Source organism: Oncorhynchus nerka, linkage group LG15 (assembly GCF_034236695.1).
Source record: "Oncorhynchus nerka isolate Pitt River linkage group LG15, Oner_Uvic_2.0, whole genome shotgun sequence".
Taxonomy (NCBI): Eukaryota; Metazoa; Chordata; class Actinopteri; order Salmoniformes; family Salmonidae; genus Oncorhynchus; species Oncorhynchus nerka.
Genome location: NC_088410.1, coordinates 85,320,830 through 85,347,931, shown reverse-complemented (window position 1 = coordinate 85,347,931; position 27,102 = coordinate 85,320,830). Strand labels below are relative to the sequence as shown.

Here is a 27,102-nt window from a genome sequence, read left to right as displayed (position 1 = left end):
GAGATAGAAGCTGTTTTCAGTCTCTCAGTCCCAGCTTTGATGCACCTGTACTGACCTCGCCTTCTGGATGATAGCGGGGTGAACAGGCAGTGGTTCGGGTGGTTGATGTCCTTGATGATCTTTATGGCCTTCCTGTAACATCGGGTGGTGTAGGTGTCCTGGAGGGCAGGTAGTTTGCCCCCGGTGATGCGTTGTGCAGACCTCACTACCCTCTGGAGAGCCTTACGGTTGAGGGCGGAGCAGTTGCCGTACCAGGCGGTGATACAGCCCGCCAGGATGCTCTCGATTGTGCATCTGTAGAAGTTTGTGAGTGCTTTTGGTGACAAGCCGAATTTCTTCAGCCTCCTGAGGTTGAAGAGGCGCTGCTGCGCCTTCTTCACGACGCTGTCAGTGTGAGTGGACCAAACAGCCCTGAAGGGGTATTAGGGAGGTTCAAACAGCCCTGAAGGGGTATTAGGGAGGTTCAAACAGCCCTGAAGGGGTATTAGGGAGGTTTAAACAGCACTGAAGGGGTATTAGGGAGGTTCAAACAGCCCTGAAGGGGTGTTAGGGAGGTTCAAACAGCCCTAGAAGGGGTATTGGGGAGATTCAAACAGCCCTAGAAGGGGTTTAGGGAGGTTCAAACAGCCCTAGAAGGGGTATTAGGGAGGTTCAAACAGCACTGAAGGGGTATTAGGGAGGTTCAAACAGCCCTGAAGGGGTGTTAGGGAGGTTCAAACAGCCCTAGAAGGGGTATTGGGGAGATTCAAACAGCCCTAGAAGGGGTTTAGGGAGGTTCAAACAGCCCTAGAAGGGGTATTAGGGAGGTTCAAACAGCCCTGAAGGGGTATTAGGGAGGTTCAAACAGCCCTGAAGGGGTATTAGGGAGGTTCAAACAGCCCTGAAGGGGTATTAGGGAGGTTCAAACAGCACTGAAGGTGTATTAGGGAGGTTCAAACAGCCCTGAAGGGGTGTTAGGGAGGTTCAAACAGCCCTAGAAGGGGTATTAGGGAGATTCAAACAGCCCTAGAAGGGGTGTTAGGGAGGTTCAAACAGCCCTAGAAGGGGTATTAGGGAGGTTAAAACAGCCCTGAAGGGGTATTAGGGAGGTTCAAACAGCCCTAGAAGGGGTATTAGGGAGGTTCAAACAGCCCTGAAGGGGTATTAGGGAGGTTAAAACAGCCCTGAAGGGGTATTAGGGAGGTTCAAACAGCCTTGAAGGGGTATTAGGGAGGTTCAAACAGCCCTGAAGGGGTATTAGGGAGGTTCAAACAGCCCTGAAGGGGTATTAGGGTGGTTCAAACAGCCCTGAAAGGGTGTTAGGGAGGTTCAAACAGAGCTCAACAAAAGCCCCTGTGTGACTCACTGACAGCGTTGGGGAGTACTGGAATACATAAAGCCCCTGTGTGACGCACTGACAGGGTTGGGGAGTACTGGATTACATAAAGCCCCTGTGTGACTCACTGACAGGGTTGGGGAGTACTGGATTACATAAAGCCCCTGTGTGACTCACTGACAGGGTTGGGGAGTACTGGAATACATAAAGCCCCTGTGTGACTCACTGACAGGGTTGGGGAGTACTGGATACATAAAGCCCCTGTGTGACTCACTGACAGGGTTGGGGAGTACTGGAATACATAAAGCCCCTGTGTGACTCACTGACAGGGTTGGGGAGTACTGGATTACATAAAGCCCCTGTGTGACTCACTGACAGGGTTGGGGAGTACTGGATACATAAAGCCCCTGTGTGACTCACTGACAGGGTTGGGGAGTACTGGAATACACAAAGCCCCTGTGTGACTCACTGACAGGGTTGGGGAGTACTGGATTACATAAAGCCCCTGTGTGACTCACTGACAGGGTTGGGGAGTACTGAATTACATAAAGCCCCTGTGTGACTCACTGACAGGGTTGGGGAGTACTGGATTACATAAAGCCCCTGTGTGACTCACTGACAGGGTTGGGGAGTACTGGATTACATAAAGCCCCTGTGTGACTCACTGACAGGGTTGGGGAGTACTGGATTACATAAAGCCTCTGTGTGACTCACTGACAGGGTTGGGGAGTACTGGATTACATAAAGCCCCTGTGTGACTCACTGACAGGGTTGGGGAGTACTGGATTACATAAAGCCCCTGTGTGACTCACTGACAGGGTTGGGGAGTACTGGATTACATAAAGCCCCTGTGTGACTCACTGACAGGGTTGGGGAGTACTGGATTACATAAAGCCCCTGTGTGACTCACTGACAGGGTTGGGGAGTACTGGATTACATAAAGCCCCTGTGTGACTCACTGACAGGGTTGGGGAGTACTGGATTACATAAAGCCCCTGTGTGACTCACTGACAGGGTTGGGGAGTACTGGATTACATAAAGCCCCTGTGTGACTCACTGACAGGGTTGGGGAGTACTGGATTACATAAAGCCCCTGTGTGACTCACTGACAGGGTTGGGGAGTATTGGAATACATAAAGCCCCTGTGTGACTCACTGACAGGGTTGGGGAGTACTGGAATACATAAAGCCCCTGAGTGACTCACTGACAGGGTTGGGGAGTACTGGATTACATAAAGCCCCTGTGTGACTCACTGACAGGGTTGGGGAGTACTGGATTACATAAAGCCCCTGTGTGACTCACTGACAGGGTTGGGGAGTACTGGATTACATAAAGCCCCTGTGTGACTCACTGACAGGGTTGGGGAGTACTGGATTACAAAAAAACGGTCACTTTAATCTGTTTCTTTACCAGCTAAAATATTGTAATCAGATTACAGATTATTTAGAAAAACTAGATGATTTTAAATTCAGCAAGGATGTTTGCAAATTATTTTTTTTGACACTTCTCTGTTTCTCAATGACATTCAAATCAGATTTAAAAAATGGCACAAGTTTTAGTTTGTTCCAACTGAGCAAGTCTGAACACAAATCAGAGACCACTATGATGACACACCAAATGTGATTGATCGATCTCGTGGAAAGCGCAGGAATAGGATTTTGTAGGCTACAGTCCAAGGTATGTCTTCCAATGGTGCTGCTGCTGTTGGCATCTAAAGATGATCCAATTTGAATAAACGCTTGGAGGTAAGGATGACAGCAGTGGTGTAGTCTACGGCGAAACAGATATCACTTATTATTGAGATCTACATAGCACATTGATGTGAATCACACAGCTGCTCTCTTATTTAGCTATTTGCACCTTACGTTGTGGTTGTTGTGGATGGCTGCTCACAAATCTAAATATGTATTTGAACCCAATAATGGTTGAATTCAAGAAGTTTAAGCTGCCTATTAATCATTGTTTTTGAAGCCAGTGGACAGCCAGTAAAAAATGTGCCTTTGCAACAGCTGCATAGTGTGGTTCCCAGCAACAGCTGCATAGTGTGGTTCTCAGCAACAGCTGCATAGTGCGGATCCCAGCATATGGGCACATTTATCACTCCAGTGTAAATTGCTAATTTGTAATTACTTCCCCACTATTGGCCTATTTATTGCCTTACCTCCTTACTTCATTTGCACACGTTGTATACATATTTTTCTATTGTGTTATTTACTGTACGTTTGTTAATCCCATGTGTAACTATGTGTTGTTGTTTTTGTCGCACTGCTTTGCTTTATCTTGGCCAGGTCGCAGTTGTAAATGAGAACTTGTTCTCAACTGGCCTACCTTGTTAAATAAAGGTGAAATAAAAATAAATAAATATGGAATAAAAGTGGGGCTTTTATTGCTCAATCTAATTCATGCTGATGAAAAACTCAAATCCATAGGCCTAACGGACACATGCTCCTACTCGCACACCTTTGATACTTAAAGGGTCAATCTTGAGGTTCTGCATCCATTTTCTGACTTATAAATTATATACATGTATATACATATATACATAAGGTACCAGTCAAAAGTTTGGACAGACATTCAAAGGGTTTTTCTTTATTTTGCAATATTTTCTATATTGTAGAAAAATAGTGAAGACATCCAAACTATAAAAAAACACATGGAATCATGTAGTATGTACCTTTCTAATCGACCTGGCCGGGGTATCCTGGAAGGATATTGATCTCATCCCGTCAGTAGAGGATGCCTGGATATTTTTTTTAAATGCCTTCCTAACCATCTTAAATAAACATGCCCCATTCAAGAAATTTAGAACCAGGAACAGATATAGCCCTTGGTTCTCCCCAGACCTGACTGCCCTTAACCAACACAAAAACATCCTATGGCGTTCTGCATTAGCATCGAACAGCCCCCGTGATATGCAGCTCCTCCCAGCTGCCCACTGCACTGAAGATAGGAAACACTGTCACCACTGATAAATCCACCATAATTGAGAATTTCAATAAGCATTTTTCTACAGCTGGCCATGCTTTCCACCTGGCTACTCCTACCCCGGTCAACAGCACTGCACCCCCAACAGCAACTCGCCCAAGCCTTCCCCATTTCTCCTAAACGATATCTTAACCGCCATCGATAAGAAACATTACTGTGCAGCCGTATTCATTGATCTGGCCAAGGCTTTCGACTCTGTCAATCACCACATCCTCATCGGCAGACTCGACAGCCTTGGTTTCTCAAATGATTGCCTCGCCTGGTTCACCAACTACTTCTCTGATAGAGTTCAGTGTGTCAAATCGGAGGGTCTGCTGTCCGGACCTCTGGCAGTCTCTATGGGGGTGCCACAGGGTTCAATTCTTGGACCGACTCTCTTCTCTGTATACATCAATGAGGTCGCTCTTGCTGCTGGTGAGTCTCTGATCCACCTCTACGCAGACGACACCATTCTGTATACTTCTGGCCCTTCTTTGGACACTGTGTTAACAACCCTCCAGGCAAGCTTCAATGCCATACAACTCTCCTTCCGTGGCCTCCAATTGCTCTTAAATACAAGTAAAACTAAATGCATGCTCTTCAACCGATCGCTACCTGCACCTACCCGCCTGTCCAACATCACTACTCTGGACGGCTCTGACTTAGAATACGTGGACAACTACAAATACTTAGGTGTCTGGTTAGACTGTAAACTCTCCTTCCAGACCCATATCAAACATCCCCAATCCAAAGTTAAATCTAGAATTGGCTTCCTATTTCGCAACAAAGCATCCTTCACTCATGCTGCCAAACATACCCTTGTAAAACTGACCATCCTACCAATCCTCGACTTTGGCGATGTCATTTACAAAATAGCCTCCAATACCCTACTCAACAAATTGGATGCAGTCTATCACAGTGCAATCCGTTTAGTCACCAAAGCCCCATATACTACCCACCATTGCGACCTGTACGCTCTCGTTGGCTGGCCCTCGCTTCATACTCGTTGCCAAACCCACTGGCTCCATGTCATCTACAAGACCCTGCTAGGTAAAGTCCCCCCTTATCTCAGCTCGCTGGTCACCATAGCATCTCCCACCTGTAGCACACGCTCCAGCAGGTATATCTCTCTAGTCACCCCCAAAACCAATTCTTTCTTTGGCCGCCTCTCCTTCCAGTTCTCTGCTGCCAATGACTGGAACGAACTACAAAAATCTCTGAAACTGGAAACACTTATCTCCCTCACTAGCTTTAAGCACCAACTGTCAGAGCAGCTCACAGATTACTGCACCTGTACATAACCCACCTATAATTTAGCCCAAACAACTACCTCTTTCCCAACTGTATTTAATTTATTTATTTATTTTGCTCCTTTGCACCCCATTATTTGTATTTCTACTTTGCACATTCTTCCATTGCAAAACTACCATTCCAGTGTTTTACTTGCTATATTGTATTTACTTTGCCACCATGGCCTTTTTTGCCTTTACCTCCCTTCTCACCTCATTTGCTCACTTGTTTATACTGTATTATTGACTGTATGTTTGTTTTACTCCATGTGTAACTCTGTGTCGTTGTATCTGTCGAACTGCTTTGCTTTATCTTGGCCAGGTCGCAATTGTAAATGAGAACTTGTTCTCAACTTGCCTACCTGGTTAAATAAAGGTGAAATAAAATAAATAAAAAGTAACCAAAAAAGTGTTGAACAAATCAAAATATATTTTATATTTGAGATTATTCAAAGTAGCCACCCTTTGCCTTGTTGACAGCTTTGCACACTCTTGGCATTCTCTTAACCAGCTTCATGGAACGCATTTCAATTAACAGGTGTGCCTTCTTAAAAGTGAATTTGTTTTTTTGTTTGTCACAACATAACAATCAGTTGTGTTGTGACACGGTAGGGGTGGTATACAGAACATAGCCCTTTTTGGGAAATGACCAAGTCGATATTATGGCACGAAAAGCTCAAATAAGCAAAGAGAAACGACAGTCCATCATTACTTGAAGGTCAGTCAATACGGAAATTTACAAGAGCTTTGAAAGTTTCTTCAAGTGCAGTTCCAAAAACCATGAATCGCTATGATGAAACTGGCTCTCATGAGGACAGCCACAGGAAAGGAAGACCCAGATTCACTTCTGCTGCAGAGAATAAGTTCATTAGAGTTACCAGCCCCAGCAATTGCAGCCCAAATAAATGCTTCACAGAGTTCAAGTAAAGGACACATCTCAACATCAACTGTTCAGATGAGACTGCATGAATCAGGCCTTCCGTGATATACTGAACAAAAATATACACGCAACATGCATCAATTTCAACCATTTTATTGAGTTAGAGTTCATATAAGGAAATCAGTCAATTGAAATAAATGCATATACATGTACTGCCAATTTCTCTAAAAGTACTTCCGGGTTGGAGCGAGCGGTCGCATCCGCACTTCGGTCTGCTTCGGTCTGCAGGTTGTATAACTTTTCATTACATTTCATTACATTTCATTATAGTACAACGGTTTGATTTGTCTAATCTTAGCAATTTCTTCTTAGCTAGCTACATAGCCGTCTTTGTATCAAAGATAATTGCGTAATTATCGTATTTCGTCGTCCTCCTATCTGCCCAGCAGCTAGCCAGCTAGCAAACGTTCACCGTCTACCGTAGCACTGTAGTAACTATCACACTCAACTGAACGACTTGATTAGTGTAGTGTTAGCTAGCTACATAGTTGTCTTTGCTGTCTTCGTATCCAAGATAATTGTGTAGTTTAGAGTGTGTAGTCTTAGAGTGATTATCTTAATTTACCGAGGTTAGCTAGCCAGCTATTTGTCGTCCTTAACGTAGGAGACACTCCTAGCTAGCCAACAGCTAGCCAACGTCTACTGAATAGAACTTTCGCATTCCGGTCGCATTCCGCTTCGCTCCACAGGTAGTATCACATTTTCATTTCATTACAGTCCCAACGGTGTGATTTGTTTGATCTTAGCTAGCTACATAGCTAGATACATAGCTAGCTACATAGCCGTCTTTGTTTCAAAGATAATTGTGTAGTCTAGAGCGATTTTCTAGGTTAGCTAGCCAGCTATTGTCGTTCTTTTAATGCAACGTAACGTAATCAACACTGCTAGCTAGCCAGCTAGCCCCCGAATAGCAGCATTGTAGAAACTTTACACTCAACGGAACGACTTGATTAGTGTAGTGTCAACAACGCAGCCACTGCCAGCTAGCCTACAAAGTCAACAACGCAGCCACTGCCAGCTAGCCTACCTCAGCAGTACTGTATCATTTTAATCATTTTAGTCAATTAGATTCTTGCTACGTAAGCTTAACTTTCTGAACATTCGAGACGTGTAGTCCACTTGTCATTCCAATCTCCTTTGCATTAGCGTAGCCTCTTCTCTAGCCTGTCAACTATGTGTCTGTCTATCCCTGTTCTCTCCTCTCTGCACAGACCATACAAACGCTCCACACCGCGTGGCCGCGGCCACCCCTAATCTGGTGGTTCCAGCGCGCACGACCCACGTGGAGTTCCAGGTCTCCGGTAGCCTCTGGAACTGCCGATCTGCGGCCAACAAGGCAGAGTTCATCTCAGCCTATGCTTCCCTCCAGTCCCTCGACTTCTTGGCACTGACGGAAACATGGATCACCACAGACAACACCGCTACTCCTACTGCTCTCTCTTCGTCCGCCCACGTGTTCTCGCACACCCCGAGAGCTTCTGGTCAGCGGGGTGGTGGCACCGGGATCCTCATCTCTCCCAAGTGGTCATTCTCTCTTTCTCCCCTTACCCATCTGTCTATCGCCTCCTTTGAATTCCATGCTGTCACAGTTACCAGCCCTTTCAAGCTTAACATCCTTATCATTTATCGCCCTCCAGGTTCCCTCGGAGAGTTCATCAATGAGCTTGATGCCTTGATAAGCTCATTTCCTGAGGACGGCTCACCTCTCACAGTTCTGGGCGACTTTAACCTCCCCACGTCTACCTTTGACTCATTCCTCTCTGCCTCCTTCTTTCCACTCCTCTCCTCTTTTGACCTCACCCTCTCACCTTCCCCCCTACTCACAAGGCAGGCAATACGCTCAACCTCATCTTTACTAGATGCTGTTCTTCCACTAACCTCATTGCAACTCCCCTCCAAGTCTCTGACCACTACCTTGTATCCTTTTCCCTCTCGCTCTCATCCAACACTTCCCACACTGCCCCTACTCGGATGGTATCGCGCCGTCCCAACCTTCGCTCTCTCTCCCCCGCTACTCTCTCCTCTTCCATCCTATCATCTCTTCCCTCTGCTCAAACCTTCTCCAACCTATCTCCTGATTCTGCCTCCTCAACCCTCCTCTCCTCCCTTTCTGCATCCTTTGACTCTCTATGTCCCCTATCCTCCAGGCCGGCTCGGTCCTCCCCTCCCGCTCCGTGGCTCGACGACTCATTGCGAGCTCACAGAACAGGGCTCCGGGCAGCCGAGCGGAAATGGAGAAAACTCGCCTCCCTGCGGACCTGGCATCCTTTCACTCCCTCCTCTCTACATTTTCCTCCTCTGTCTCTGCTGCTAAAGCCACTTTCTACCACTCTAAATTCCAAGCATCTGCCTCTAACCCTAGGAAGCTCTTTGCCACCTTCTCCTCCCTCCTGAATCCTCCTCCCCCTCCCCCTCCTCCCTCTCTGCAGATGACTTCGTCAACCATTTTGAAAAGAAGGTCGACGACATCCGATCCTCGTTTGCTAAGTCAAACGACACCGCTGGTTCTGCTCACACTGCCCTACCCTGTGCTCTGACCTCTTTCTCCCTCTCTCTCCAGATGACATCTCGCGTCTTGTGACGGCCGGCCGCCCAACAACCTGCCCGCTTGACCCTATCCCCTCCTCTCTTCTCCAGACCATTTCCGGCGACCTTCTCCCTTACCTCACCTCGCTCATCAACTCATCCCTGACCGCTGGCTACGTCCCTCCCGTCTTCAAGAGAGCGAGAGTTGCACCCCTTCTGAAAAAACCTACACTCGATCCCTCCGATGTCAACAACTACAGACCAGTATCCCTTCTTTCTTTTCTCTCCAAAACTCTTGAACGTGCCGTCCTTGGCCAGCTCTCCTGCTATCTCTCTCAGAATGACCTTCTTGATCCAAATCAGTCAGGTTTCAAGACTAGTCATTCAACTGAGACTGCTCTTCTCTGTATCACGGAGGCACTCCGCACTGCTAAAGCTAACTCTCTCTCCTCTGCTCTCATCCTTCTAGACCTATCGGCTGCCTTCGATACTGTGAACCATCAGATCCTCCTCTCCACCCTCTCCGAGTTGGGAATCTCCGGCGCGGCCCATGCTTGGATTGCGTCCTACCTGACAGGTCGCTCCTACCAGGTGGCGTGGCGAGAATCTGTCTCCTCACCACGCGCTCTCACCACTGGTGTCCCCCAGGGCTCTGTTCTAGGCCCTCTCCTATTCTCGCTATACACCAAGTCACTTGGCTCTGTCATAACCTCACATGGTCTCTCCTGTCATTGCTATGCAGACGACACACAATTAATCTTCTCCTTTCCCCCCTCTGATGACCAGGTGGCGAATCGCATCTCTGCATGTCTGGCAGACATATCAGTGTGGATGACGGATCACCACCTCAAGCTGAACCTCGGCAAGACGGAGCTGCTCTTCCTCCCGGGGAAGGACTGCCCGTTCCATGATCTCGACATCACGGTTGACAACACCCTGTCGTTCTCAACTAACATCAAGGCGGTGGCCCATTCCTGTAGGTTCATGCTCTACAACATCCGCAGAGTACGACCCTGCCTCACACAGGAAGCGGCGCAGGTCCTAATCCAGGCACTTGTCATCTCCCGTCTGGATTACTGCAACTCGCTGTTGGCTGGGCTCCCTGCCTGTGCCATTAAACCCCTACAACTCATCCAGAACGCCGCAGCCCGTCTGGTGTTCAACCTTCCCAAGTTCTCTCACGTCACCCCGCTCCTCCGCTCTCTCCACTGGCTTCCAGTTGAAGCTCGCATCCGCTACAAGACCATGGTGCTTGCCTACGGAGCTGTGAGGGGAACGGCACCTCAGTACCTCCAGGCTCTGATCAGGCCCTACACCCAAACAAGGGCACTGCGTTCATCCACCTCTGGCCTGCTCGCCTCCCTACCACTGAGGAAGTACAGTTCCCGCTCAGCCCAGTCAAAACTGTTCGCTGCTCTGGCCCCCCAATGGTGGAACAAACTCCCTCACGACGCCAGGACAGCGGAGTCAATCACCACCTTCCGGAGACACCTGAAACCCCACCTCTTTAAGGAATACCTAGGATAGGATAAAGTAATCCTTCTCACCCCCCTTAAAAGACTTAGATGCACTATTGTAAAGTGGCTGTTCCACTGGATGTCATAAGGTGAAAGCACCAATTTGTAAGTCGCTCTGGATAAGAGCGTCTGCTAAATGACTTTAAATGTAAATGTAAATGTTCATGGACATATTGCTGCATAGAAACCACTACTAAAGGACACCAATAATAAGAAGAGACTTGCTTGGGCCAAGAAACACAAGCAATGGACATTAGACAGGTGAAAATCTGTCCTTTGGTCTAATGAGTCCAAATTTGAGATTTTTGGTTCCAACCGCTGTGTCTTTGTGAGACTCAGAGTAGGTGAACGGATGATCTCCGCATGTGTGGTTCCCACCGTGAAGCATGGAGGAGGATGTGTGATGGTGTGGGTGTGCTTATTGGTGACACTGTCATTGATTAATTTAGAATTCAAGGCACACTTAACCAGCATGGCTACCACAGCATTCTGCAGCAAAATTTGCTTTTGGGTGTCAGGGAAAATGTATGGAGTGAAAGGTACATACTTTTCTTTAGGAATGTAGTGAAGTAAAAAGTAAAAATTGGCAAAAATATACAGTTGAAGTCGGAAGTTTACATACACCTTAGCCAAATACATTTAAACTCAGTTTTTCACAATTCCTGACATTTAGCCTAGTAAAAATTCCCTGTCTTAGGTCAGTTATGATCACCACTTTACTTTTAAGAATGTGAAATGTCAGAATAATAGTGGAGAGAATGATTTATTTCAGCTTTTATTTCTTTCATCACATTCCCAGTGGGTCAGAAGTTAAAATACACTCAATTAGTATTTGGTAGCATTGCCTTTCAATTGTTAACCTGGGTCAAATGTTTCGGGTAGCCTTCCACAAGCTTCCCACAATAAGTTGGGTGAATTTTGGCCCATTCCTCTTGACAGAGCTGGTGTAACTGAGTCAGGTTTGCAGGCCTCCTTGCTCGCACACGCTTTTCAGTTCTGCCCACACATTTTCTATAGGATTGATGTCAGGACTTTTTCATGGCCACTCCAGTACCTTGACGTTGTTGTCCTTAAGCCATTTTGCAACAACTTTGTAAGTATGCTTGGGGTCATTGTCCATTTGGAAGACCCATTTGCAACCAAGCTTTAACTTCCTAACTGATGTCTTGAGATGATGCTTCAATATATCCACATATTGTCCTTCATAGTTGGGATGGTATTCTTCGGCTTGCAAGACTCCCCCTTTTTCCTCCAAACATAACAATGGTCATTAAGGCCAAACAGTTCTATTTATGTTTCATCAGACAGGAGGACATTTCTCCAAAAAAGTACGATCTTTATCCCCATGTGCAGTTGCAAACCGTCGTCTGGCTTTTTTTATGGCGGTTTTGGAGCAGTGGCTTCTTCCTTGCTGAGCGGCCTTTCAGGTTATGTCAATATAGGACTCTTATAAGTGTGGATATAGATACTTTTGTGCCTGTTTCCTCCAGCATCTTCACAAGGTCCTTTGCTGTTGTTCTTGGATTGATTTGCAATTTTCGCACCAAAGTACATTCATCTCTAGGAGACAGAACGCGTCTCCTTCCTGAGCGGTATGATGGCTGCAGGGTCCCATGGTTTTTATACTTGCGTACTATTGTTTGTACAGATGAACGTGGTACCTTCAGGCATTTGGAAATTGCTCCCAAGCATGAACCAGACTTGTGGAAGTCTACCATTTTCTTCTGAGGTCTTGGCTGATTTCTTTCGATTTTCCCATGATGTCAAGCAAAGAGGCACTGAATTTGAAGGTAGGCCTTGAAATACATCCACAGGTACACCTCCAATTGACTCGAATGATGTAAATTAGCCTATCAGAAGCTTCTAAAGCCATGACATCATTTCTGGAATATTCCAAGCTGTTTAGAGGCACAGTCACCTTAGTGTGTGTAAACTTCTGACCCACTGGAATTGTGATACAGTGAATTATAAGTGGAATAATCTGTCTGTAATCAATAGTTGGAAAAATGACTTGTGTCATGCACAAAGTAGATGTCCTAACCGACTTGCCAAAACTATAGTTTGTTAACAAGAACTTTGTGGAGTGGTTGAAAATCAAGTTTTAATGACTCTAACACAAGTGTATGTAAAGTCAAATGCAGATACAAAAAAAATCTACTTAAGTAGTACTTTTAAGTATTTTTACTTAAGTACTTTACACCACTGTGAATACATTGCGTCTTATTGTCTGCTCTTGGCCACAGAGCATCTGTGCTTCCATGTCTCTGCTCCATCCACAATGTTCCTCTGCTCTGTATGGCTGTGACGGAGGAGTCACATGATGCGTGGATGGCTGTATCGGTGTGTTTGTGTGTGCGCATGCAAGTGTGTGTGTGCTTGTGTGTGTGCATGGATGCCTGGTGTGCTTTGCCTCTCTGATTATTACTGCGTGGTGGAGATGATTCCCACGAAAGGAGGGCTGTGTTGGGATCGCCGTAGGGGATGACAGGGGTCGGCTGCTTCTCCTCATCAAACTCATGCAGATAATAGCCCTTATTGTCAGGGAAATGCAGCCTGCCGAATGAACCCAGGGATCTCTCATACAGATGTGGGATCTTAATTTGATACAATTAAGTAGGAAACAGTAGGAAAATAATCCTGCAGCAACAGGAAATGGTCATGGTCATTTTTGGTCATTTTTCATAAGGGAAACTCAAGTCTGAAATTTCAAAATGGAAATGACAAACTTTAAGTGGCTATTTAAACCATCTTTTCACATTATTACGACGTCTCACAGGCAACAGGCACATCGTGATACCGTGGAAGGTGGCACGAAATGGCTGTTAACAACGACCTGATAAGACTAGTCACTAAAGAGCCAATTTAGTTTACATCCCAAGACAAGAGGATGACCCATATATAAGCCTTATATAAGAGGATAACATCAAATCAACATGAAATGATGCAGGAAGACCGGTGGAAAGGGTTGCATCAAAAATAGCAACCATATTCATTCAGTCAATGACCGGTTTTGGATCCGAGGGGGAGTTTGGTGGTTGGGAGGCTGCATGGAGATTATTTTCTGTTCTAAACCTGCTGCACAACACTATGTTGACATTCTCTACAGTAGTCAAATCAAATAATACTTTGTCACATCTGCCGAATACAACAAGTGTAGACTTTACTGTGAAATGCTTACTTACGAGCCCTTTCCCAACAATGCAGTTAAAAAGTAAGAACATTTACAAATAAATAAAAAGAAAATAGTAACAAGAAAATAACACAATAAAAACTATAACGAGGCTATGTACAGGCTACATACAAGCAGTACCGGTACCGAGTCAGTGTACTGGGGTACGAGGTAGTTGAGGTGATTGATTGAGGTAATATATACATGTAGGTTTGGTTAGGTGATTGATTGAAGTACAATGTACATGTAGATAGGGGTGAAAAGTATAAAGTCCAGGTAGCTGTTTAATTAATGGTTCAGCAGTCTTATGGCTTTGGGGTTGAAGCTTTTCAGGAACATTTTGGTCCCAGACTTGGCGCTCCGGTACTGCTTGCAGTGTGATAGCAGAGAGAACAGACTGTGACTTGGGTGACTGGAGTCTTTGACAATTTCTAGGGCCATCCTCTGACACGTCTGGTATAGATGTCCTGGTTGACAGGGAGCTCGGTCACAGTGAAGTACTGGGCTGTACGCATTACCCTCTGTAGCGCCTTGTGGCCGAATACCAAACAGTTACCATACCAAGTGGTGATGCAGTCAGTCAAGATGCTCTCAATGGTGTAGCTGTAAAACCTTTTGAGGATCTCAGGGCTCAAGCCAAATCTTTTCAGCCTCCTAAGGGGGAAGAGAAGTTGTCGTGCCCTCTTCAGGACTGTGTTGGTGTGTGTGGACCATGGTAGGTCCTTGATGATGTGGACAGGAACTTGAAGCTCTCGACCGTCTCCACTATAGCCCCCTCTATGTGAATGGGGGCGTGCTCGGCCCTTCCGTTTCCTGTAGTCCACGCTCCTTTGTCTTGCTGACATTGAGGGAGAGGTTGTTGTCCTGGCACCACTCTGCCAGGTCTCTGACCTCCTTCCTGTAGGCTGTCTCAGTCTCTCAGCCATTGATAGTGCCGGGATGAGTGTGGGTGAGAGAATACAACACAACACAAATCCTCCCTGGTTGATCCCTGAACAGCATTTGGCAGCACGTGAGGACCAGCAAGTCCTCTTCTCACTCAGGTTATTACAGGACTGTTCTATAATATATGTGAGCATCAATTATGCATTGGCATTGGCTCTCAACTTTACTTAACTTCAACATCCAACGCACAACACAAACAAGATGTTAGATAGAGCGGACCCTAGGTTTCCCTCTATACAGTATATGTTACAGTTTATGCCTGACTAGTGTCTGCATGTGTAATTCTGCATGCATGAACCCACAAAGAGATTGTGTGTTTGTGTGTATTATTGTGCAAGCTGGCTCGTCCATGTCTGTGTGTATATCTATAGGGAACAGCAGCCATTAATTAATTGCTGTGAGTTTACATTACAACAGGGTTCAGTGTAGGCATGCCAACTGGAAATAGCAGTAATTAATTCACACTTTTATTATGAGGAGATTAACCCTACTGCCAGGGATGTGCCTCTGGAAGAGCAGCAATAACCTGCAGTGACTGCTCAACGCAGAGTCAGTTAGCACTACCAACAAGACCAACGAGGCCAACAAGACTAACAAGACCAACAAGACCAACGAGGCCAACGAGGCCAACAAGACTAACAAGACTAACAAGACCAACAAGATCAACAGGGCCAACAAGACCAACAAGACCAACAAGACCAACGAGGCCAACGAGGCCAACAAGACCAACAAGACCAACGAGGCCAACGAGGCCAACAAGACTAACAAGACTAACAAGACCAACAAGACCAACAGGGCCAACAAGACCAACAAGACCAACGAGACCAACGAGGCCAACAAGGCCAACAAGGCCAACAAGAACAATAAGACCAACTATAACAACAAGACCAATAAGACCAACAAGGCCAACAAAATCAACAAGAACAATACGACCAACAAGACCAACAAGACCAATGAGACCAACAAGACTAACAAGGCCAACAATACCAACAAGGCCAACAAGGCCAACAAGACCAACAAGGCCAACAAGGCCAACAAGACTAACAAGACCAACAAGGCCAACAAGACCAACAAGGCCAACAAGAACAATAAGGCCAACAATACCAACAAGAACAATAAGGCCAACAAGGCCAACAAGACCAACAAGACCAACAAGACCAACAAGACCAACAAGGCCAACAAGACCAACAAGATCAAAATCTCTAATCTATCTAAACATATTGTAGCTCTTTTCACTCAAACCAGGATGGAGATGAAAGCAGTGCCCAATTCATGAACATCTCCGGGAAAACCACAGTCAAACTAATGGTGGTGCATCCTTCTCATACACTGACCTCCACTCGCTATGGAGCTGTAACACATTAGACTGGTCCAGCCAGGTGGACTGGTCAAGGACTAGGCCTGCAGATCATGTCATCATGGGCCTGCTGTGAGCTGTTGTTGGAGCAGAGTGTGAGACCATCTCTGATAGTGAGACCATCTCTGATAGTGAGACCATCTCTGATAGTGAGACCATCTCTGATAGTGAGACCATCTCTGATAGTGCCATCTGGCAGCAGCGTCTCACTCTGTCAAACTCATTATCTTTCCTCAAACCTCTGGGTATGAAGTAAATCAACAGCAGGAGTCATGCAACACAACCAGCGGGATAAGACTCGGACTCATCCACTCAAATACCACCACCAGCACGCACACACACACAAACAAGAGTGAGTATTAAGTACACACACATATGTGCATGCACACACACACACATAATATGCATGCATGAGCAGAGCACGCACGCACGCACGCACACAGGCGTGCATGGAGGCACACACACACAGGAGTGCATGGAGGCACACACACACAGGAGTGCATGGAGGCACACACACACAGGAGTGCATGGAGGCACACACACACAGGCGTGCATGGAGGTACACACACACAGGAGTGCATGGAGGCACACACACACAGGAGTGCATGGAGGCACACACACACAGGAGTGCATGGAGGCACACACACACAGGAGTGCATGGAGGCACACACACACAGGAGTGCATGGAGGCACACACACACAGGAGTGCATGGAGGCACACACACACAGGAGTGCATGGAGGCACACACACACAGGAGTGCATGGAGGCACACACACACAGGCGTGCATGGAGGCACACACACACAGGAGTGCATGGAGGCACACACACACAGGAGTGCATGGAGGCACACACACACAGGAGTGCATGGAGGCACACACACACAGGAGTGCATGGAGGCACACACACACAGGAGTGCATGGAGGCACACACACACAGGAGTGCATGGAGGCACACACACACAGGAGTGCATGGAGGCACACACACACAGGCGTGCATGGAGGCACACACACACAGGAGTGCATGGAGGCACACACACACAGGAGTGCATGGAGGCACACACACACAGGAGTGCATGGAGGCACACACACACAGGAGTGCATGGAGGCACACACACACAGGAGTGCATGGAGGCACACACACACAGGAGTGCATGGAGGCACACACACAGGAGTGCATGGAGGCACACACACACAGGAGTGCATGGAGGCACACACACACAGGCGTGCATGGAGGCACACACACACAGGCGTGCATGGAGGCACACACACACAGGCGTGCATGGAGATGCGCACGCACGCACGCACGCTCGCCCCCCACAGTCTTATGTAACTTGTCAGGGGGTGTACAGGTAAAACACACAGTATAGATCCTGTCACAGAGACAGTGTCTACCAGGAGGCTCTCTCAGATAACACCTGAATGAATGGCTGTATCTGGTGGCTGCCATTTTCTATCAAATGCATTGCAACACATTAAAGGCAAGACATGGGAGGAGGAATTGTAGGGTGAACACTGGGGCAATATGCTGATTGGATAGTAGTTCTAGGACTAGACAGGACTCCAGACAGAACAGGACACAGCTTCCAGAGTACTGGCATGTGAGAGACTGACTCATCATCTCTCAGAGATGTAGTCTATGTGTGCTATGTTGTCTGAGCTGATCATCACCAAATATCTGCCTAAATACCAGACTCACTCATGGTAGATTAACAGATTAACACGCATATTAATCAACGTACATATCAGATCCAGGTCAACATGCTTATGTAAAGCAAATAAACAAAGGAGGTTAGGAGCCTCCTACCATCAAATATGTTTATAAATTCAGTGTGAATATTAAAACAAATGGGTATACATGTTAAAGACGAACTTGTGAACTCACACACTCTTCTACAGTAGAAACAGAACTCTGGCTTAAATCAACTGTCACAACAGCGAGTGATCCTCTAAACACACTCTTCTACCGTAGAAACAGAACTCTGGCTTAAACCAACCGTCACAACAGCGAGTGATCCTCTAAACACACTCTTCTACCGTAGAAACAGAACTCTGGCTTAAACCAACCGTCACAACAGCGAGTGATCCTCTAAATACATTCCTCTTTCTTTCTCTCACTCACCGGGTGTCCCCTCCTCCCTGTCGGACCTCATGTCCTCCTCCTCCTCCACAGTACAGGCTACGCTGGGCTCCACGGTCAGTGCTGGTGTGTGTTCTCATAGCAGAGGAACCCAACACAGACAGACACCATTCAGAAATACACCGTAGCACAGCAGCCTCTCTCCCAGCCACTCGCAGCTCTGGTCATTAGGTCCACCCAGCCAGGTTACTAGGAAGAGTTCCCCTGAGTGCGTGAGTGAGCCTGTTTTCTCTAGCTATCTCCCTCTCTGTCATTTGCAGGTTCTATCTCTCAACCCCTCTCTCTCTCCCCCGCCCTTTTCTCTACCTGTTCTGGTACACGCCCAGAGGCAGTTTCCATTCCAAACCGCTCTCACCCCTCCTCTTTTTAACCCTTCCCAGCTCTCTCTCTGGAATCTATCTAGCTCTCTCTGGAATCTCTCTCTCTGGAATCTATCTAGCTCTCTCTGGAATCTCTCTCTCTGGAATCGATCTAGCTCTCTCTGGAATCTCTCTCTCTGGAATCGATCTAGCTCTCTCTGGAATCTCTCTCTCTGGAATCGATCTAGCTCTCTCTGGAATCTCTCTCTCTGGAATCGATCTAGCTCTCTCGGGAATCTATCTATCTATCTATCTATCTATCTATCTATCTATCTATCTATTTATCTATCTATCTATCTATCTATCTAATCTATCTATCTATCTATCTGGAATCTCTCTCTCTCTCTCTCTCTCTCTCTCTCTCTCTCTCTCTCTCTCTCTCTCTCTCTCTCTCTCTCTCTCTCTCTCTCTCTCTCTCTCTCTCTCTCTCTCTCTCTCTCGTGGAGGAGGGAGGGCGTACCTGTAGGTGGTAGGACAGGTGAGTCACTGTTATAGCACTCCTACTCCACCTGATGGCAGAGAGTTGAATGCCACACTGTCCGTACAGTACAGGACTTACTATATACCAACTATATACTATATATACTATATACTTACTATATACTATACTGAACATCTCACTTACTGTACAGAGAACAATACACCTGTAAGGATTGTACTTGCATGTGAAAATAAAACTTGAAACTTGAGACATACAGTACTTCCTGGTCACAAATGAAAGTACATCAAAACAATTCCACACACATCACTGGGGTTGTTAGTGTGAGAACGCAACCCAGGAAGTGCTGGTGTTTTCTCCCAGTCCCAGGGCCCAAGAAAGGGACAGCAGGTGCAGTCAGGTAGAGGAACAGAGATAAGCCCAGCATTGGTTAAAGGAAGTGTAAACAAGACACTGGGGGGGATTCATTTCAGAGTTAAATCTGACTTCCTGCTGGCTATTTTTACTCCTGAAACATTGTAGCTTAGTACTAACGTGTACAGGTTGTATAAACTGAAAGTGTTGTAGTATTATGTATTACTGTATTAGTAATACATAAACTTGCAACTAAAAATGTAACATGCATCTTTTTTCCATCCGCAAATGGATTTAGATATTTCTTATGATTCTGTCACAGAATTTCATTACTTGGCTACCACAAACCTAATATAGTGCTATTTTCTAGTGCTAAGCCTGTACAGAATAATTATGTCTCAAATATAGAATACATATGTGCATATTTAGACTTATGTGTGGGAGAGAGTGTGTCACCTATTGCTATTGTAGTAATGAGCACAAGTAAGCCATCTATCCTGCTTGTCAGTGGATGATGCTCCAATGTGTGTGTTTCATCTTTCAACATGGCCCAAACATCACAGACATTTTAGCCAGATGCTTGTCAACTGATGCAATGGATCTGTCACTCACTCACTCACTCACTCACTCACTCACTCACTCACTCACTCACTCACTCACTCACTCACTCACTCACTCACTCACTCACTCACTCACTCACTCACTCACTCACTCACTCACTCACTCACTCACTGACTGACTGACTGGCTGGCTGGCTAGCTGGCTGACTAATTCACTGACTGCTCAAGAATCACAGTCATGTGTCATTCTCATTCTCATTCATCTAACGCCCATTCAGGGTTGTGAGTGTGACAAGAGTTTACTTGTTTCAGCCTTGGTTTCAGTGTAGCTGGAATCAATTGACTGATATTTTTATTTACAGTTACCCTTCTCATGATACTGCTCTTTTGTCTTCATACTCTCAGTCCTCTATCCTGTCTTTCCACCCCTCATACAGCTATCCTTGATGTCATAACTAAACACATTGAACGTGGACTACAGGAAAAAGTGGGCCGAACAGGCCCCCGTTAACATCGACTGGGCTGTTGTGGAGCAGGTCGAGAGCTTCAAGTTCCTTGGTGTCCACATCACCAACAAACTATCATGGTCCAAACATACCAAGACAGTTGTGAAGAGGGCACAACAAAACCTTTCCCCCCCATAGGAGACTGAAAAGATTTGGCATGGGCCCCCAGATTCTCAAAAGGTTTTACAGCTGTACCACAGAGAGCACTGGATGCATCACCGCTTGGTATGACAACTGCTCGACATCTGACCGCAAGAAGCTACAGAGGGTAGTGCGAACGACCCAGTACATCACTGGGGCAAAGCTTCCTACCATCCAGGACCTACATACAGTTGAAGTCGGAGGTTTACATACAACTTAGCCAAATACATTTAAACTCAGTTTTTCACAATTCCTGACATTTAATCCTAGTAAAAAGTCCCTGTTTTAGGTCAGCTTTTATTTATTTCATCACATTCCCAGTGGGTCAGAAGTTTACATACACTCAATTAGTATTTGGTAGCATTGCCTTTCAATTGTTTAACTTGGGTCAAACGTTTCGGGTAGCCTTCCACAAGCTTCCCACAATAAGTTGGGTGAATTTTGGTAAATTCCTCTTGACAGAGATGGTGTAACTGAGTCAGGTTTGTAGTCCTCCTTGCTCGCATACGCTTTTTCAGTTCTACCCACAAATTCTCTACAAAATTGAGACATAACGATGGTCATTCATCAGACCAGAGGACATTTCTCCAAAACAGTACGATCTTTGTCCCCATGTGCAGTTGCAAACCGTAGTCTGGCTTTTTTTATGGCGGTTTTGGAGCAGTGGCTTCTTCCTTCCTGAGCGGCCTTTCAGGTTATGTCGATATAGGACTCATTTTACTGTGGATATAGATACTTTTGTAAATGTTTCCTCAAGCATCTTCACAAGGTCCTTTGCTGTTGTTCTTGGATTGATTTGCAATATTCGAACCGAAGTTCGTTCATCTCTAGGAGACAGAACGCCTCTCCTTCCTGAGCGGTATGATGCCTGCGTGGTCCCATGGTGTTTATACTTGCAAACTATTGTTTGTACAGATGAACGTGGTACCTTCAGGCATTTGGAAATTGCTCCCAAGGATGAACCAGACTTGTGGAAGTCTACAATTTTTTTTCTGAGGTCTTGGCTGATTTCTTTTGATTTTCCCATGATGTCAAGCAAAGATGCACTGAGTTTGAAGGTAGGCCTTGAAATACATCTACAGGTACACCTCCAGTTGACTCAAATGATGTCAATTAGCCTATCAGAAGCTTCTAAAGCCATGACATAATTTTCTGGAATTTTCCAAGTTGTATAAAGGCACAGTCAGTTTGGTGTATGTAAACTTCTGACCCACTGGATCTGTGATACAGTGAACTATAAGTGAAATAATCTGTCTGTAAACAATTGTTGGAAAAAGTAGATGTCCTAACCGACTTGCCAGAACTATAGTTTGTTAACAAGAAATTTGTGGAGTCGTTGAAAAACGAGTTTTAATGACTCCAACATAAGTGTATGTACATTTCTGACTTCAACTGTACTGTAATAGGCGGTGTCAGATACTCCAGTCACCCAAGTTGTAGACTTCTACCGCACAGCAAGCGGTACCGGAGCGCCAAGTCTCAGACCAAAAGGCTCCTCAACAGCTACCCCCAAGCCATTAGACTGCTGAAGTCAGCAATTCCTACCCCCCCTGTACACTGCTGCTACTCACTGTTTGTTTGTTACCTATGCATAGTCACTTTGATTTGATTTGCATTGGTGTTTGTTATTCACTGGTTGTCCTTTTCTTGTGGCAACAGGTCACAAATCTTGCTGCTGTGAAGTAGCAAATAAATTCATTAAAAATCCTACATTGTGATTTTCTGGATTTCTTTTTCTCATTTTCTCTGTCATAGTTGAAGTGTACCTATGATGAAAATTACAGGCCTCTCTCATCTTTTTAAGTGGGAGAACTTGCACAATTGGTGGCTGACTAAATACTTTTTTGCCCAATTGTATACAGACCACACATTCCAAATGGCTTAAACTCTTTAACATCATCCTCAGCTCTGGAATCTTCCCCAATATTTGGAACCAAGGACTGATAACCACAATCCACAAAAGTGGAGACAAATTGGACCCTAATAACTACCGTGGGAAATGCATCTCTCAACCTTGGGTAAATCCTCTGCATTATCATTAACAGCAGACTAGTACATTTCCTCAGTGAAAACAATTTACTGAGCAAATGTCATATTGGCTTTATACCAAATTACCGTACGACAGATCACATACTCACCCTGCAAACCCCAAGTGACAAACAAACAAACCAAAGGCAAGGTCTTCTCATGCTTTGTTAACTTCACAAAATATTTGGATTAATTGTGGCATGAGGGTCTGCTATACAAATTGATGAAAAGTGTGGTTTGGGGAAAAACATACGACATTATAAAATCCATGTACATTTATTTAACTAGGCAAGTCAGTTAAGAACAAATTCTTATTTTCAATGACAGCCCAGGAACAGTGGGTTAACTGCCTGTTCAGGGGCAGAACGGCAGAATATTTGCTTGTCAGGGCAGGGATTTGATCTTGCAATCTTGCAGTTACTAGTCCAATGCTCTGACCACTAGGCTACCTGCCGCCCCAAAACATAAACAACAAGTGTGAGGTTAGAAATGGCAAAAAACTACATTTTGAATAGATATGCAATACTTCACTAGATCACTCTAAAACTTTGCACATACAGTGCTAGGTGCCAAAGTTTAAATTGCGCCTGGGCTAGAATAATTCATTATGACCTTTCTCTTGCATTTCAAAGATGATGGTACAAATTTTTTTTCACATTTCCACAAACTTCAAAGTGTTTCCTTTCAAATGGTATCACGAATATGCATATCCTTAGTTCAGGTCCTGAGCTACAGGCTATTAGATTTGGGTATGTCATTTTAGGCAGACATTTAAAAAAAGGGTCCGATCCTTAAGAGATTAATTTTGGGTCAATTACAGTGGTCAGGTATTCTGCCAGTGTGTACTCTCTGTTTAGGGCCAAATAACATTCTAGTTCATTCTTTCCAATGGTCTAATTGTGTTGCTGTCCTGTTGCTGTCCTGGGGCTTTATGGGGTCCGTTGGTGGTGGTGAACAGAGCCCCAGGACCAGCTTACTTAGGGGACTCTTCTCCAGGTCCATCTCTGTAGGTGATGGCTTTGTTATGGAAGGTTTGGGAATCTCTTCCTTTTAGGTGGTTGTAGAATTTACAAGCTGGACTTTGGTAATTAGCCGGTTTAAGCCTAATTCTGCTCTGCATGCATTATTTGGTGTTTTACGTTGTACACGGAGGATATTTTTGCTACATTCTGTATGCAGAGTCTCAATTTGGTGTTTGTCTCATTTTGTGAATTCTTGGTTGGTGAGCGGACCCCAGACCTCACAACCAATGGGCAATGGGTTCTATAACTGATAACTGTCAAATTTTATGTTCTTTTTGAGGGCGTAGATGGCCCTTCTTGCCTTGTCTCTCAGATCGTTCATAGCTTTGTGGAAGTTACCTGTGGCGCTGATGTTTAGGCCGAGGTATGTATCGTTTTTAGTGGGTAACAGTGTCTAGATGGAATTTGTATTTGTGGTCCTGGCAACTGGACCTTTTTTGGAACACCATTATTTCTGACTTACTGAGATTCTGCCCATGTCTGACAGAATCTGTGCAGGACATCTAGGTTCTGCTGTAGGCCCTCCTTGGTTGGGGACAGAAGCACCACATCATCAGCAAACAGTAGACATTTGATTTCAGATTCTAGTAGGGTGAGGCTGGGTGCTGCAGACTTTTCTAGTGCCCTCGCCAATTTGTTGAAGAGGGTGGGGCTCTCCCTCTCTCTCCTGCACCCCCCTCCCTCTCTCGCTTCCTCGCTCGCTCGCTCCCTCCCTCCCTCTCTTTCTCTTCCCTATCTTATTCTCGCTCCCTTCCTCTCCCCCTCCATTTCTCTCCCTCTCCTCCTCCCTCTCTTTCTCTGCCCCCCCTCCATCTCTTTCTCTGCTCCCCCTCCCTCTCTTTCTCTGCTCCCCCTCCCTCTCTTTCTCTGCCCCCCTCTCTCTTTCTCTGCTCCCCCTGTCCTCCAGCTGCACCAGATGATTGGTCACTCTGCATTATAAGCACATGAGAGTGTTGATGGAGAGCTGAGAAAGACAGGCATTAATATATTAATAATTGTCCTGGGATGGGAAGAAGGGAGGGAAGGAGTGACTCAGATAGATACTACCTCTGTTCAGGGCTGATTGAAGTGTCATGAGGCTCATTTAATGACCTGAGAGTGTACTTCTGCTGCTTGAAGGGGCAGTATTCCATGAAATGATTACAATTACAATTGTGGGGGACACTCTTCTGGCTTTCTGGCAGCGTGATAAAGAATAATGGGTATCATTAAGTAGGAGAAAATGAAATGCCCACAAGACTTATATATTGACCAATAAGCTTCAGGTGATCAATACTCTTTATGACAATCCTCCTCACTATCATTATTGATCATCCAGATCACAACTAAGAGAGAGAGCCTTTATTCAGAAAGTTCTTTAGAGGGAAAATTAGATGCCATTTACCTCAAAATGAAGACTGTGATTAGAGCATAAAATGGCCAAAACCACAATACAACAAAGACGAACATCAATAGTAGTCTTCTCTATTCAGATGCTACAACAATAGAATGTAAAGAGGTTACATCTGCCCCTCTCACCCCATTCAGCTCTGCTATCAATGTTTCACTACATTGTGTCTGAGCCCAGCACAGAATTGGGTGTATACAGTACAATGCCAAGCAGATCATTAACCCTGTGTGCAGGCAGGCAGGCAGGCAGGCAGGCAGGCAGGCAGGCAGACAGGCAGACAGACAGACAGACAGACAGAGACTCACAGGCCTTTGCTCCTGTCTGTGTACACCCATCTGACATGCTGACAGGTCTTTGTCTCAGTCTCAACTCCTGGCACAAATCACCACGCACACACTTCCTTCCGTCACCAAGGCAACGCCCTGTATTTCCAATGGCAACACCTTACCTTTATCGAGCGAGGAGTCTGGAGTCCCAAAGTCCATGAGGCTGGAGATCTCTGTCTGGTAACAGATATCGCTCAACACCGACTTCTGCCTGTAATTACCGGCAGGATCTGTCAGACAAAACACAATAGGACATATGACATCAGACCAACAACAGGGACTAGCATCATTGAGATGTACAATAACGTTATGTTGACAACAGATCTCTTCAGGAAGACGTCTTTCTAAAGAGGAAGGACAGTTATTATTAGCATTTACAAAGCCAAGGGGCACTAACATGACTCACACAGGTGGTGAATAGCTGTGTGTCTGTGTGTGTGATTGTGTGTACATGTGTGCATATGTGCGCGTGTGAAAGAGTGACAGAAAGAGAGAGAAAGAGTGAGCGAGTAATCAAATGAGTCACTGTCTGCGTTAAACTTGTGATGTGATGAAACTTCCATACACACTGCTGAGAGGTTTTCAAAAACAAACAATTATGTTTGAAATTGGCAGAGCCATTATAGATATGAATTGAGTTTGACAGGCACTATTCTAATGAACAATACAGCTAATAGATTTTTGCATGTTTAACAATTGCAGGAGAAATGGGAGGACAGTTTTCATACAGATCATACTCTGCTCACATTTTCAATCCACTGTCTTATTCCTTTTCACACTTTTTCTCTCATACTGTCTCTCTCTATTTTGCTCCGCCAAACGTTTTTGCGTCCAATACAACGATTTAATGGTTCTGATCGAACTCTGGTGCTTGAACTCTACAGGTGAAGGTTCATCTGCTGTCCGTCTCTCTCCTCTTGTCTATCATCCTCTTGTCTATCCTCCTCTCTCCTCCTCTCTATCCTCCTCTCTCTCCTCCTCTCTATCCTCCTCTCTATCCTCTTCTCTATCCTCCTCCTCTCTCCTCCCTGTCCTTCTCTCTCCTTCTCTCCACCTTTCTCTCCTCCTCTCTCTCCTCCTCTCTATTCTCCTTTCTCTCATCCTCTCTATCCACCTCTCTTATCCTCCTCTCTGTCCTCCTCTCTCTCCTCCTCCCCGTCCTCCTCTCTCTCCTCCTCCCCGTCCTCCTCTCTCTCCTTCTCTTATCCTTCTCTCTCTCTAATTCCCCATCCTCCTCTCTCTCCTCCTCTCTCTCCTCCTCTATCATTCTCTCTCTCCTCCTCTCTCTCCTCCTCTCTGTCCTCCTCTCTGTCCTCCTCTTTATCCTCCTCTCTCTCCTCCTCTCTCTCCTCCTCTTTATTCTCCTCTCTATCCTCCTCTATCCTCTTCTCTATCCTCTCTCTCTCCTCCTGTATCCTCATCTCTGTCCTCCTCTCTGTCCTCCTCCTCTCTGTCCTCCTCTCTCTCCTCCTCTCTGTCCTCCTCTCTATCCCCCTCTCTCTTCTCCTCTATCCTTCTCTCTCTCCTCCTCTCTCTCCTCTCTCTTTACTCCTCTCTATCCTCTCTCTCTCCTCCTCTCTCTCCTCCTCTCTATCCTCTCTCTGTCCTCCTCTCTGTCCTCCTCTCTATCCCCCTCTCTGTCCTACTCTCTATCCTCCTCTCTCTCCTCCTCCCCGTCCTCCTCTCTCTCCTCCTCCCCGTCCCCCTCTCTCTCCTTCTCTTATCCTTCTCTCTCTCTAATTCCCCATCCTCCTCTCTCTCCTCCTCTCTCTCCTCCTCTATCCTTCTCTCTCTCCTCCTCTCTCTCCTCCTCTCTGT

At 45.8% G+C, this 27,102-nt stretch overlaps 1 pseudogene; it reads right to left on the bottom strand.

The window, feature by feature from the left end:
* Positions 1–27,102, bottom strand: part of LOC115115236 (kazrin-like) — a 634,395-nt pseudogene that overhangs the window by 179,205 nt on the left and 428,088 nt on the right.